Genomic DNA, 14,657 nt, shown 5'->3' with positions numbered 1-14,657 from the left:
TTTTTATGAAGGGTGAGCCACCATGATCCATTAACATCTCACAATTTTTTTCTGATCTATTTTGCAGAGTTTGGGTCCCCAGGAGAGGCGACAGAAATGAATGCATATGGAGGGTAACGGACATGCCCAAGGGTTAGTTAATAGTATAGTTAAAGTAGATAGACAGAGATTGGGATGAAACAGAAGATGACAACAGAATACTATTTTCTGGCTTTCTTTGTTGTCAGTGTGTCCTCGATCTGACACAGACCCAGGAATGTGCCAAAGAAGCTGGTGACCCTGGTTCAATCTGTAGATGGTAATGGAGGAAAATGAAGGTGGATTGGGCAGAGCTCTGTTGCTTGCTGTGATATTTCCCACGAGGGCAAACTTCTGCCAACACCCCCTCCAAAAGTACCAAAGTGAGTGACTGCCTAGGACTCATTAAGGGCTACAAATAGCCCAACACATTCAGTCACAGTGTTCATCACTGTGTACAATGGCCACTGGAATAGGGTTTTTAAAGTAATATTAAGCAATAAGAAAAAAATCAAAATCCAACCTATACAATCCTAATGAAGCCCAACTTTCCTCTAATGTAGTGGGTCATATCAAGACTCTCTTGCCAAAATCTTCAGGGACTGGGAAAAAAAAGATGAGATAAAATATATATTACAGGCTGATTTGTTTTCATAGCAGGGCCATTATTATTTAGCAACTTTGCCTCAAGTGAAATATATTAAAAGCACGCCTTGGAAAATACGTTTGTTATTGGAACCAAAACGACATTTTCACCTTGAAGAGAAAGCCTCACTGGAGTTATTAGGTGAACACAATCTGTCTGCAGCCGAGGAGAGTCATCTTAATTTAGCTTGTTCCTAACAAGTCCAGGAAAGTAAATTCTCTCTATGTCCTGACACTGCAGTGTTTAAGAATTAGGATTGGGTCTGGCCCAGAAAGAGAGAAGGAAAAAAAAGTGTCTGATTAGTTTTTTAAGGTTTAATTTAAATCTCTGTGAAATAAAAGCATATTATACAAAGATATTTATTTCACTTTGTGCCTGTTAATCTTTTTCTTTTAAGCTTAAGGCTTTTATTCATTTATTTAGTGTGTATGTGTCCCAAATCCCCAAGAACTGGAGTTAGAGCCATCCCTTGTGGGTACTGAAAACCAAACTGATTATCTGTATGAGCAGCAAATGCTCTTAACCATGACCCCCAGTTTCTTAACACCTTAAGTCAATGAAGTTTGTGCCTGTGTTCAGTGCTGAGAGGCAGACTGTGCTCTGAGATTTAGTAATTCACCTTGTTCAAATTCCCTTTGCTATGAAATTTTACAGAAGTTTCGTAAGATAAGATTTTAAATCAACATTTACAGTGGTAACTGGAGCCACATAAAAGAACACAACAACCCCACATTGATGTGGGGTTCCCCTCTGTATTCTGTAAATATGTTTTATTACCATTGGTTAATAAAAAAGCTGCTTTCAGCCAATGGCTTAACAGAGTAAACCCAGATAGGAAATCCAAACAGGGATATATAGAGAAAGTAGGCAGAGTCAAAGAAATGCCATGAAGCTGCCAAAGGAGACAGACGTGGGAACTTTACCTGGTAAGCCACAACCTTGTGGCAATGCACAGAATAGTAGAAATGGCTTAATGTAAGATGTAAGAGCTAGCTAGAAATAAGCTAGAGTCATTGGCCAAGCAGTATTTTAATTAATACAGTTCCTGTGTGATTACTTCAGGTCTGGGCAGCCAGGAAACGAACAAGCAGTCTCTGCCAACACCACATTGTCATTCAGTGAGTGTCCTCTGTCCTTAGAACACTGAGGCTGGGATTTCAGAGTGGTGTCTGTGTCTGGGTGGGTGGATTGAGGTTCATCCTGCCACCCATGTTCTTGGAATGTGATTTACTCCTTTGACATCACCAATTCCCAGGGACTTGACTTTGACCTTTTGTAACCTGTGTTTCTAGAGTACATATGAAGGCACACTACATGAATGGACAGAAATATCGAGTTAATAACAGTACACTTAAAATACGATTGCATTTCAATTCACAAACTCTCCAAGAAAGAGGACAAAAAAAATCAATGTAAGATAGATGAAATTGCACAAATTTTAAATTAGATTAAAATGAGCTTTTGTAAACACAGAAGGATTATCCTTTCTCCCATAAGTCTACCTGACTCACAAGAGCTGGAATTTGCATATTTAATTCCATATATATATATATATATATAATTTGTATCAAGCTAAGTCAAATCCTAATGTATAGTAAATATTTAAGTGTTCATTGAGTGAATTCATGAAACCAGCATAGATGGTCCCAGCCTGAGAAGAAAACAGAACACTGGCCTCTGGTTTCTGTTCCTGACACCATTGTTCCTAAAAACCCCAGCTAGGCCAGGACCATGGTGCTTATATTTTGTCTCAAGAGTGGTCCCTAACTATCCACTTGGTGTCACACTGGTTTTTGGTTCTGCACATCCATGTGTTTTCATGTAGTCAGTCATAGCAACCGCTGCAAAAAAAAAGCGCCATTCTATGTCAGAGTCATAAATGATGCCTCTTGGCAGGTCCTCGACCAAAGAAAATGGTGGTCCAATTCTCTACTCATGGTAGTCAGGAGGAAGAGGCAGCAGATGCATGTATGACTCCAACCCAAGTTAAAAGAGCAATTACTAACGTTTGTTTTGCAGGACTGTTTCTATGAAAAGATGCCCACAGCAATGCAAGACACATTCCAAAGACTGAACCGTAGATTTGGATGCCCTGATTGGTACCACGCAGTTCCTGCCCCGCATTTGTGGACATAAATAAAAAGGCTGGATTTTTGTTGTTGTCTATGAAGCTGTTAGTATCAAAGACACAAAAATCCAGAACATATATTTGCTGCCCTCAGCCAGTTATCACCATCATTTCTAAGTGGCCAGGAAACCACTTTCACTACACAGCCATATGCTGAGACCACCTGTGTTGTACATATTTAGCATGTTCTGCTTTTTCTAATTTTAATCGATTTATTTAAAGGAAACTTTCTGTCAGCGCCATAAATAACCAGTCAGATTTTTTCCATAACCGAGAATTAAACTAGGATTAAATCCGAGCACATGACTAAGCCATGCAGTTGCCTTCTCTCTGTGTGGTACTGCCCCCTGTGGTTGCAGGCTTCTGCCATCATCACCAAGAAAGGGTAAGGCCAGCATTGCAGATCCTAGCCCCAGAGGCTCTTCCTTCAGGTCGTGAGAATCAGATGTAGGGAAGGAGAATAGGGAAGGGATAACCAGCACACAGATAGTCAGTGCTACTTAACCCTGAGTCCATGCATCATCCCCTACCACCCTCCAGCTATGTGACCTTAGAAGCCGCTATTAAGCGGGGCCAAACTTGCCGAGGAATGTACACGGGTTCCTGACAGCTTCTGAGCCGTGGGATGGAAAGAATGTAGGTTTCAAAGCCAACTGGATTGATGGTAGCGTTTCTGCCAATCCTTGGTAGATAGACTGAGGCAGGAGGGTTGCTCTGAGTTCAAAGCTACCTGAGGCTACCTATTGAGGGCCAGAACAATCTGGCATATATAAGAGACTGTCTGTCTCAAAGTCAAACCAATTTAAAAATTAAAAAGAAGGAAAGTGAAGAATTACATCCCAAACTGCTGTCCATGTGAAGATGGGTATTAGAATTCCACTTGACGCTCAGTTTCTTGTGTGTTAATAGAATAATATTTATGTCAGCAATGTTGAGACAATCATTACAAATAAGCAAAGAAAAACGATAAGCATAAACAAAGGAGAGAGGGTGGCCAGGCTTGAGCTCCCCTTGTTCTGAATCACTGTGTCACCTTTGAAGAGTTACCCAGCCTCTCTGTGCCTTGCTTCCTTTTGCACAGGCACAATAAAATACTGATCCCTTTGTGGTAAAGTCTTGTGCAAAAACTGAACAATCAAGCCTGTGTAGCTATCACGTGGTACACAGGTCTGGTTCTTACAATGCATATCACAGAACAGGTCCATCAGTCTTAGCAGCATTAAGCTGTTATTACTCCCATGCTCTCAGACTGAGTCTGTGTTCACCACGATTTTTAGGTTAGTCAGCAGAAGATGTAGGGCCAATAGTTTTGGAGGAAGTTGTGTGTAGTTTATGTCTAAAACAGAGAAGCTGGACAGAGTTTCATAGTGCACTGAGAAAGGTCATGAAGATCCCTCAAAAGGGCAAAGGGTTATCCTAATATGGTGGCTCTGTTTGTGGTTTCCAGCTCAGAAAGCAGTAAATGACCCGTGGTTCCAGGAGGAGCCAGGCTCTATGACTGCAAAGCTTGTCTTTGTTTCTGTAGACATCAAGCATTAATGAATAGAATTGAAGGCTGAAACAGCCTTGAGGAATGATTAATCATTTCAGGGCTTCTAAAATACCAGACAAGAGGGCACTGGCCAGTCACATATAATTTACAAAGAGGAAATTTACTTAGGAAGGAGACAATATTCAAAAGACCTTGACTGGAAGTTGAGGAAATAAATGTAAGTGATGGATTTGAAAGGAACAAACACAGAGGGAGGGCTCAGATCTGTCATCAGAACATATGCCAGGATTAAAGAGGATGACTGGGATCTGAAGGAGATGACTGGGGCCTGAACGGGATGACTAGGTTCTGAAGGGATGACTGGGGACTAAGAGAATGACTAGGGAATGAAGGGGATGACCGGGATGACTGAAGGGGTGACTAGGAACTAAAGGGATGATGGAGATGATGTAAGATTAATAAAGGATGATTGTCATTCCCAAAGCCGTGGCGTTAAAGGAGCCAGAAGTTTACTCAAATGTAACAGAACCTTCCATAAGCAGAGACAGTCCTTCCCTTTGGATTTTCTCCTGATTTCCTCTTTTCCTCTCTTCCCTGAAATGCAGATGCAGACCCGTGGCCTCAGGTAGACAGCAACTAGGACAGCTCATGTGTGACTAAGGTCCCAGGCACAGTAAAGGGGATGGCATTGCCTGTGGTTATGTGCAGCTCAAAGAATGGCTTTACACATGGACAGGCCTCTGGTCTGAATGAAGAGGATGTCTGCAAGTCATTGTTAACTTCACTTTTGCAAGACACAGAAACTGGATAGACTCAGAGAGGCACGTGTCTGGCTCAGGTCCCAGGCTGTTAGTGATGGAAGTAAGAATCCAGACAGACCTCTGACTCAGAATCTTACATTCTAGCAATTCTTCCAAGACTTTTGAATCACATCTATCAAAAAGATCAGTTTCCTTTATTCTAAAATTAGAGTTATCCCTGATGAGCCAGAGGTGGGTCCTGGAAATGATGGTTTGGAGCCCCTGGAAATGACCGACTTCCCGCTGATCTGTGCGGCAGCTCTGGTTGGATGGGAACTGTTACCCTGCTCATCACAGAATGGTGTTATTACGGCTGCCATGCTCGTTCACGCAGTTAGGCAGAGAAAGATGATTGTTCTTGCTTGCTTACCGTGCAGTCTTGCTGTGCCTGCCCTTTACGTGGACAGTGTGGCTCCACGTCACACAGTTTTATTCATGTTTGTCTTCCATGTCTTATTCATGCTTGCTGCATTCATCACATCAGCCGCTCCAAAATAAATATTTTTAGCTTCCTGTAAGAGCAAACCTTTGTGGCATAAGTCAATGGATAACTGACATAGGAATCCTCTCAAAGCCCAAATACATCACATCTACATATCACATAATAGAAATAAATATGTTAGTAATAATGTCTTTGTGAGTGTCAGATCATGGATGATTTTACAATGCACCTTTAATTTTGGGAATGAGTTGCTACGAAATTGGCCTTTCCCCCCATTTGGAATATACTCCAGAGAGCTTGCCCAAACGGAATTAGCTGTACAAAGATGGAAAGATATGTGTTAGGGGAGGGTGTGGATCCAACGGGGGCTGGACACTGCTTCGGAGAAGACATCCATGCAGAGCCCTGGCATTCACTGCCACTGGAAGTGCTTTAGCAGTGCACTATATATATGTATACACACTTACACAGATATATGTATGGAAAAGTGCATAGATATAAAGAAAGATGCATTAAAGATATATAAAAAGTACAACTGAAATAAAGAGAAAAATACCAGAGAAAAGCAGAATTTAGAGTGATTTCTTCAGTCAGGAACATGCACACACATTCAGGTACACAAACTTGCATCCACACACATGCGCATGTACATGCATGTGCACAGACACACACATCACACACACACATACACACACACGTGTGCATGGGTCTTCATAGGTGGTGTTTGGGAAGAAGGAGCAGGCAGGAAAACAAAGATGTGGGACCTTCTCCTCTGAGGATCTTTCTCACAGGGCTTCAGGTCCTGCATGCCATGTTCATAGGGGCTTTGGGATGTGTTGGGGAGTAGGGGTGTAGGTGGGCTGCTTTTTCATGCTTGAGATGGGACCTTGACAGCTTGGGATGAAATAACTCCCAGAAGGCTCAGTAACAATGGAGCATCATCCCCCTGAGAAAAATCTATATCACCCAAAGAAGTTGGAGGAGGGGGCAAGGCAGACCTTATTCACAAAATAAGTACCTTGCTTTCCGCAGCCTCTGAAACCTAGAAAACTTTGTGATCCTATTCCCGTGTTTTCCCCAATTCACCTCTCAAACAGCGGGGAGAGAAAGAGAGAAAGAGAGAACTGTGGTGGTTCAACACCCCGGGGCTTTCTCTTTAGGATATCACACTTACAATTCCCCTCCAGGAAGAGAACTGAGCGGGTTGCCAAGACCCTCCACCGCCCTTCAGCCCCCACCCCAGTCTCTTGACTCAGCAGAGGGATATGCAAAGCAGAGATCAGAGCCCCAGCCGGAAAACACATGTTTAAATTTGTCCTTTCTGACTTCCCCGTAAAACAGCCACAATTCACTTTTATGACAGTGTTTCCACCAGTGTATCGAGGAGTCCATAAAAGAGAGGTGCATTGTAAACACATTAGGAAGAAAAGAGTCAGCAAACACCATCAAATGTAAGTGTTCTCTTTAGTTTTGAAAATCGTTATCTGCTCAGGAAATCAACTGACTCGAAGCAATGAATCCCCAGCATGGGGCATAATGAGACGAAGGATAGCAGCCTAAGGAAGGAATTTGATTTCCGAGGCAGGCAGAAAGCTAAGATGGGAACAGAACAGTCTCTTCCTGTGGCACAACTGCAGAGCGAGTTAAACAGGGAAGCTTTTATGTTGATTAACGTCTTGCAATCCCATGACGAACAGCATCTAGGAAGACAGAGTTGCCATGATGTCTGCCCTGTCCATCTCCCCATTTTGAAGCTGTTTGTGTTATATTGGAAAAAAGTGTGTGTGTGGGGGGGAGTCATGTTTGCTTACTGGGTCATATCCATCCTGTCTGAGAGAGACGTATAGGGTGGTTTGGTCCACACTCCTCCAAGACAACTCCTTGTCTCTACTAGATCCCTGTACTGTTTGTCTAGCTGGGTTATCACCAAATCTAGCCTGCAAGACCACGTCCGTGCTGGTTACATTTTTATCAACTTGACAAAAGTTTGGGTCATCTGGTCAACCTTAACTGAGGAAAATGCCTTCATCAAATTGGCCCATGAGGACACTTTATTGATTGATGACTAATGTGGAAAGACACAGATCACAGTGAACTGTTCCAACATAGGCAGCGGTCCTGGGGTGTATAAGAAAGAAGGCTGAGCAAGACACGGGGATCATACTATTAAGCAGCATCCTCCATGGCCTCTGCATTGGTCCTTGCTTCCAGGTCCTGCTTTGAGTTCCTGCCCTGACTTCTCTCAGTGGTAGACTGTGAGCCATAAGCCATAAGCCAAATAATTCATTTCCTCCCAGGTTGGTTTTGGTCAGTATTTTATCATAGTTAGAGGATGTAACTAGCATGGAAGGATTCAGTGTTACTGCCTGTGTGTGCAGTTGTCTTTTTGATACTGTGGAATCTCAATTTCACATACCTAATAGCTCTGACGGATAGATGCCACGTTGTTCTATGCTGTTCATTTTAATCATTGTCAACCCAAAATTCCCCCTTGTTTTAAATCTTTCATCAGAAAAGGATTAAAACATCATTGAGGGTTCCTGCTTTCTCAGAGAAGCACTGTCTCTTTTAAGGCGTCTTTGCCAGGCAAATAAAACTGGCCCAACACCTGCTTCTCCTGGCCTCCATGACTGTTATTTAAACATAAAGAGGGGAAGATAGCAAGGTCTTGAGATTATTCTAGAGAATTTAACATAAAAGGTATCTATTATTATTATTATTATTATTATTATTATTTTGCGCTTTGGTTACTTGAAAAATTTACTTCTTGAACTTTATCTGTGAATGGTTTTGCCTGCATGTATGTCTGTGCACCATGTTTGTGTCTGGTGCTTGGAGAAGTCAGAAGAGGTCATTAGAGTCTTTGTAACAATAGTTACACAGTTGTGAGCAGCCATGTGGGTGCTGGGAACTGATCCTGCTTCTTTTGGAAGAGCAGCCAATCCTCTTAACTATGGAGCCATCTCTCCAGCCCCTGTCCTTCAGACTTTGGGGACAGTATATAAAAGAAGCGTAACTTTGATTGGTCTTACCTTCTTTGCCCTTTTGGAATCTCTAGTGCCATTGGTAGTGACATTTAAAACTGCGTGCTTATTCTTAATTACAAGCACAGATGTTAATCATTCTCAGGACAGCATTACTGCAGCACTGGTGTTCTTAGAATGCATGGCACCACATGACTACGCTAAATACACAGACCATACAACGTGAGATCAGACTCTGCCCCGTCCAATCCATCCATGTTAAACTTAGAAGCAAAGATCATCATTTAAACTGTTTAAAGTAATTATAAGTTCAAAATGGGCACACCCACACCCACCTCTTGCCTATAAGGCTCAGGGAGTGCCGGGAATATCAAGCGGGGGGTGGGGGGGGAGGAAAGGATCAGAGAAGAGAAGGTGGGGGAGAAGCACTGTTTTGTGCCAGCCTCTGGACACAACATGGCTTTGCTTCATTGGGACTCAGAAAAGATGTAGCTACCTGTACAAGATCAAGCCAGTGAAAAATTCCAGCTAGGATGAGGGTGGGGGGCTTCTTATGTTCCATCCTGAGATGAGGAGCTGTTGTCAGTCAATGGTTGTTGGAATGAGGAGAGAATTGCTTTTCTATAGGGGCACGGACGTCGGTAGCTTGTCCTTGTTCCAGCCAATGACCCCATGCCCATGTGTATATGGGTGACACCAAATGGACTCAGTGGCTTATAAACAAATAAATAAATACATAAATAAGTTTGAAGGCAGATTTGGTGTTGTATGTATGTGTGGGGGGACTAAAAAAATTTTGAGGGAGGGAGAGATGACCAAGACACGTTGTATGCATGCATGAAATTTTCAAAGAAGAGAAAGAAAATGAGAAGAGAGATACAGTTTTAACCATTCCAGGTAGGAATTCCAGAATTAATGTTGTAGCTGGAATAAGGTGATTCAGGATCACGCAAACCCTCTGCAGTTCCCTCTGCTTGTCAGTGTCTACGTCTGTGACTACTTGATGCGGCTCTCATGCCGTCCCAGATGTGGAGTAATCAGTAGGTAACCAGATGCGTGAATTCCCAACACAATGCATACTGGAAGTTTATATAAATAGAAGCGTGCTTGCTAAGGGCTCTGTTTCTTACACCTCAGTGGGGAATAGTCTTAAAACCACAAATTAATCTAGTCATTTATTGTTAATTAGGATCGCTTATACAGTTCTCTTTGGAGTGTAGCTCCGTAGGTTCGGAAAACGGTTGTGAATCATGGGAAGACTCACATTTTTGTCCTTGTACAGTTGGGAAACATGGATACAGCAGCATGGAAACCTAAATTTACACAAGTGCTTCACAGCCAGCACATCTTACTATCCAGACCAAACCTGGAAATTACCACTGATGTGCACAAAAAAGAAATTGCCTGGGAAACAACTTTCTATCAAAGTTGCCAATATCCCAGAACCGGAGAATAATGAATCCATTTCCCTGCATGCAGAGATCCATCCATCAAACGGTCGTAGCTGTGATGCTTGGAGAGACAAAGCTATCAGGTGCACTGTGGCATGAAAGCAGTAGCTGTCTTCAAAATCCACGCGCATGCACATACACAAAGAAATCTAGCTTCTCCAGAGGACAAGACTTAGCTGTTATGAAAATCACAAAGAATGGACAAATCAGGGGCAAAGAACATACAGGATGAATGCAAACTTTTAAAACAGGAACTGTTAAATAGAGACCATGGAGTATCCTGGGGTCCGAGGAGACAGCCTAGTGGGTAAGTGTGATTGCTGTTTAAGCCTGCTTCATATAACTAGACAAGACACTACTCCTTGTATTTTCTTGGTTGTGTTTGTGAACTTGATACAAACCATGGGTGTCATGGGTTTGCATTAGAGTGTTTCTGGAAGGTTACAGCTGAATGGAAACTTAGGGCAATGGTGTGTATAAGCTCAGGAGGAGTTGGGCACACTTGCCAATGTCTGGAAGTGTCTCTGATGTTGGCACTGGGGTGAGCAGATGAGGGCAGAGACTATCACTGTTGGCATTATGTGAACAGAGAACGTTGCTGCTCAGTGTTGCTTCTGTACTGCTCAGAGTCCCCCACTCTCCCCTTCCAAAAAAGAGCCACACACAGATGCACATGTGACAATGCTGTGCCCCAAGCCAGCTCAGTGCATCGACCTTTTGTAGGAATTCTATCAGGGCTGGGAAACATGTTCCTCTGCAGGGTGGCTGTGCCTCTGTCGGTGAAGAAGCAAACGGGAGGCACGAAGATCAGCTGGCAAGTCAGTGGAAAGTAGGCTCTCTCACTCCTCTCTCCCTCTTTCTGTTTTTGAGACAGGCTCCACCTACATAGCGCTGCTGATCAGGAACTTACTATGTAGACAAAACTGGCCTTGAACAAACAGAGATCTGCCTGCCTCTGGCCCTAGAACGCAGGGATTAAAGGTGTGAGCCACCATGCATGGATGATGGATGATTCTTAAGGGGGCTCAGATCCAGCATGATCAGCCGAACAGAAAGCCACTGCTCGTGGACCCACTGCACATGGACCCACGGCACGTGGACCCACTGCTTATGGACCCACTCCATGTGGACCCACTGCTCGTGGACCAAATGCTCATGGACCCACTGCTTGCGGACCCACTGCCACAACTATTTCTAGCTAATAAGACCCAATGTTACACACAGACTTTATGCTTCTTTCCGGAGAAGAAATTTACAAGGTCCCATGGCAAACCAAAGTACAATTCCACCAAAGGTCACCACGGGGAACCAATGACTTTATTGGGCTTCCTTACAGGGCATGGGTGAGAGGGTGATTGCAGGAGGGAAGGCAATCCCCAAGGCACTGCACTGGGAAGTCTTCACACAGGAATGTAATCCTGGCCCTGCTATGCAACACCAGAGCTGAAGCTAGACAGAGAGATTTACACGTATTAGTTATGCAGTTCCCTGGGGAAGCACAGCTGTCCCCAAGTTTATTGCTTTAAAATATTTTTCTTCATTTTATTCTCTGTTCATGTATGAATATGTTTTATTATGATTGAATCCACCACTCACTCCCCACTTTAGTTCTCTGAGAGTTTCTCCACCTCTCTCTCTCTCTCTCTCTCTCTCTCTCTCTCTCTCTCTCTCTCTCTGTCCATCCCTCCCTCCGTTCCTCCCTCCGTTCCTCCCTCCCTCCCTCCCTCCCTCCCTCCCTCCCTCCCTCCGCTCCTCCCTCCATACATCCATCCCCATCCATCCATCCATCCATCCATCCATCCATCCATCCATCTCCCACTGAGACACACTAGTGTTGTCCCAATGTGTGTAAATTTAGGACTTTCCACTGCAGCATGGCAACCCATCAGGTATTGCCTGCAATTGTCTCAGACAACAGTCATCTCTCACTGGAGAATACTTTTATTTAAACAGAGTCCTACCTCATGCCCTTCAACAGGTCAGCTTATTTCTTATATAACAAGCACAGAACACTGTATCTTAGCATACCCCTCCAATGTGCCTTTAAAATGGTGCCCTTCACAAACACAAGATCTATATGACATAGTACAGGACTCATTTCACAGGGGAGAATGCTACCTGGGATAAGTGCCATTTACACTGTCTACATGGAGAAGGGATAACATAACCATTATTTAGATGGAAAAAAAGAAAAGTCGTCTGGATTGTGATGCATTCAAATGAGAGAGTACCCATGTACTGACTGCTCTCAAAATGAGTCATTCTCCCCATCCTCAATCTCTCTGCAATTCTGACATTCTGCTTAGGACACACCAGGACTCTATCACATGTCTGTGGACTGCTAATTTATCTGTTCAGTCCCACCAAAAACAAACAGTGCCTATGTTTGCTTCATTTTATTTTCCTTCAAATTTTTGCAGTCATCAGCATAAACTCTGGGTGGCTGCTTCTTCTGTGTACTGTTTCTCAGCAGCAGTATTGCTGTGCCTAGGAGTGAAGCCCTGCATCCCGAGGTTTCTGTCTGTGTGACCATTTGTTCCTTATACTCAACTCAACTGCCACCGGTGACTAAAGAAATCATGGACATGGTGTCCTCTCAAGTGTGACTTTCTACTAAGTACCTTAGGATTCCTTTGCTATGTCCCATGCAGTGTCAAAGTAAGGGGGGGGATGTCAAACTGATTTTTCAACCAATAATTGGAAAGTCCAGATGTATATATTAATTATCTGTTGCTGCATAACAAATCCTATGAATGTTTTTTTCCATCTAGAGGCCGAGAACAACAGCACAGAATGAGAATTTACTGTCCATGGGTCAACAGATTTGGGGTCAGTTTGCTCGAGTGGTTGCTTCTGAGCCTGCAGGGCAGTGATGCCAGTCCTTGGACCACAACCGTCTGAAGGTTGACCTTGGGCTCAAGTTCATGCTGCTGGCATGTAGGGGAGGCCTCTGATCAGGCCTGTGTGTCCTGGCATGTAGTCATTGAGCCATAAAAGGAAGCCGTGCAGACAATTCTCTCTAGAATCTGCTCTTAGGACTCACATTTCTTTGCTAATTAATTAATCGACTAATTAATTAATTAGATTTTTGTGTGTACATACATGAATGTCTCAGAGTGCATACTGAAGTCAGAGAACAACTTGTGGGGTTTTGTTCTCTCCTTCTACCACATGGATTCCATGGATTGATCCCAGGTCATGGGCTTAGCAGCAATCCTTTCCGCTACTGAGCAATCAGTGGGTCCCTGTTGTTGAGACAGGCTGTTAAGTACCCCAGGGTATGCGCCCTGAGCTCCCTTCATGTTGGACTGCATGTTAAAAGCTGAAATAAGACCTTTCATTTACAAGTTGCTTTTGGTCATGGTGTTTATCCCAGGTATAGAAACCCAAAGACACTCAGGAATTGTGCCACCCACAGTGGACTGAGTCTGCCGACACCAGTTGATGTCATTATCAGACTGGAGGAACATGGAGGCCAAAAGAGGTGCCAGATCCCCTGGAGGTGGAGTTACAGGTGGTTCTGATCTGCCATGTGGGATCTGGCAACTACACCTAGGTCCTTTGCGAGAGCAATATGCATTCTTTTAATTTTGGCTGTGAGCCCATCCTTTAACAGCTGAGCCATCTCTCCACCCTGCAGTATGTGCTCAGGCCACTTAGCCACCTCTCCAACTACCCAAAACTTTCTTTTTCTTTCTTATTCTTCCTTCCTATCTTTTCTTTTTATTTGACTAGGCTGGCCTTGAACATCACAGAGGACATGACACGTGAAGTGCTTTAAATGATTAAAGGCACATGCAGCCTACTGGTTCCTAGCTTTCTCTCACAGTGTGCAATCATTGTACAAGGACTGGGTTCTATACAGACATTTCCATGCAAGTCTGTGCCATGCTTTGGCCATCTCCTAGCACCCTTTGTTTTTTTCTCTCTTCCTCTTTCTGATGTCCCCTTTGTTCCCCTAAACAACTTTACGTTCTTTCTACTTTCATGTCATGTACTCACACATGGCTTTATCTCTACATAAGATCTGGGACCCATGAATAAAGAAAACATGATACTGTATTCTGGAGTCTAACTTAATTTGTATAACATAATGATCTTCAGTGGCATCTACTTACCAGCAAATGGCTCAGTTTCATTCTTCCTTATAGCTGAACAGAATTCCATTACACTGATACATGCTTTCTGTATCTACTCCTCTTTTGACAGATGCCGCATGGAGTCCATAGCATATTGTTGTGAAACAGTACAGTGTTTCAATTTCACTGGATGCACTCAGTGTAATGAAGCTTAGTCTCAACATTTGGCTCCCAAAAATTTCTCGGTATTAATGGTCTGTTGTATGTGGGTAATGTAACTTTTTATTTAGTTGTTGATGGGCTTTTACGTTGATTCTACTTTGGGGTAATTACACAGAAAGTTTCTCTTGTCATATTTATACAAATATTGGGGAGGGCACGGGTTGTCTTGTGTGTGCATGTGTGTACATGTGCTTGTATGTATGTGTGTAGGTACATTCATTCATATACACCGGTGTCTTCCTCAATTACTATCTTTTATTTTATTTTATAATTAAATTTACTTATTTTTTATGTGTACACCTACCTGTTTGCTTGCATGTGTGCCTCTGCCGACACCAGAACAGGGTATCAGATTTCGCTGGGACTGGAGTTACAGACCTTTATGAGCTGTCATG

Source organism: Microtus pennsylvanicus, chromosome 1 (genome assembly GCF_037038515.1).
Source record: "Microtus pennsylvanicus isolate mMicPen1 chromosome 1, mMicPen1.hap1, whole genome shotgun sequence".
Classification (NCBI taxonomy): domain Eukaryota; kingdom Metazoa; phylum Chordata; class Mammalia; order Rodentia; family Cricetidae; genus Microtus; species Microtus pennsylvanicus.
The sequence above is the reverse complement of the archived record's forward strand: the minus strand, read 5'-3'. Positions refer to the sequence as shown.